Below are 1,509 nucleotides of genomic sequence, written 5' to 3'. Positions count from 1 at the left end.
CCTTTCTGCTTCATGTCCTTATTCTGAACGTGTCTGTGCTTTCTGTAGAGCTGTGAACTAATGGTGTTCTCTTAAGTGCGAGAATGGGGAGTGAGTGCATGAGACTTTAATGGCTAGTGAGTTAAACCTTCATCTCCCCAGGCAAATACTTTAGCCACCAGCATTATTTGGATGGGGTCACTCCGTCACGGCTCATCTCTCCCCTTGACACTGCAGAAAGGATTTCAGGGGGCAGCAGAAGAGGAAGGACTGCACTTAAACTTGGGCACAAGGAGGGGTCCCTGCTCCTCTCTCTGTTTCATGGCTGCTGCTACCATTGTGAAAAATAATCCTGAGAATGGAACTCTGTCAGGAGTGTATAAGCTTTAAGGTCTTTGCCTAAAGCACTGTCCTGGCTAGTTTAATTGTACGATAATATTTTGGAGATCTTTCAGCAAGTGCAAGTCCTTAGCCAGACCTGGCATGCTGCCCTGAAAGCAGCATAGGAACTGCGTGACAGGAGACGTGGCCTTGCTGGAAGAAACATGGGGCAACAGTGTGCAGGTGATAAAGGTGCAAGAGTGTACCCAGGTGCCTTCAGACCTCACAGAGGATCGACATCAAATCCCACTTCGTAAGTGATGATGTCAGTGTTGTAGGTGCACTTCACATACCTGAATGTGGAAAAAAAGACACGTCAGGCCCAACCCAGTAGTACCATTTTGAATAGATTTTTTAGCTCCTCTCATTGCCTTACAGTTTTATGGCCAGTGAGGTTCATGTTTATAGACTTTTTCTCCATGAAGGTTAGAAATGTTAATGTATTTAATAAACATGGAGGTCAGAATAACGTACCTAGGTTGAAATACAGGGCTTAAAACATTAAATATTGCAAGTTCAGAAGAGCTGGCGGCCAGAGCTGAGAACCCTGTCAAGGTCAGGTCTCTCTCTGTTCCAGTGAACTGTCTTGGTGAAATACTCACAAATTATGTTTATCCCCCAGTCCCCAAAACTTTAAATGACAGCATGTGAGAGTATTCTGGATGTTACACGGTAGTTTTGGGCCATGCAGGCACATGTACTGCTTACCGCAGCCTTGCTGGCAGGAATCTGGTCAATCATAGTAACTGCTGGTAAGCCTGATCCTTACTTCAGAGAGCAGTGCTGAAAAAGTTGAGGGTGCCCGTGCTTCCCTGGGAGGAGATAGAGGCAAGTGGTCCAAGAGTGCCCCAGGACAGCACCCTTAAGGGAACTGCACAAATATGTTCCCTGAAAAGCTGTTTCACCATCGGCCAGATCCTGGCTGGAAGTACTGTCCCTGCTCATTGCAGTGGGGTTCGACTAGATGACCTTTAAAAACCCCTTCAAACCAAAACCATTCTATGATTCTAATATTCCTCATTTTCCAGTGAAATTATTAATAGCAGCTGATTAGAAGCCTCTATGCCAGTTCTGTCCCCGCGCTGGTGTTTGTCGTGAGGCTGGGGTTCAGTTGCCCGAGGTAGGTGCCCAGTACCTCCTGAGATGTCC

Source organism: Haliaeetus albicilla, chromosome 17 (genome assembly GCF_947461875.1).
Source record: "Haliaeetus albicilla chromosome 17, bHalAlb1.1, whole genome shotgun sequence".
Lineage (NCBI taxonomy): Eukaryota > Metazoa > Chordata > Aves > Accipitriformes > Accipitridae > Haliaeetus > Haliaeetus albicilla.
Note: the sequence above shows the minus strand (reverse complement) of the source record.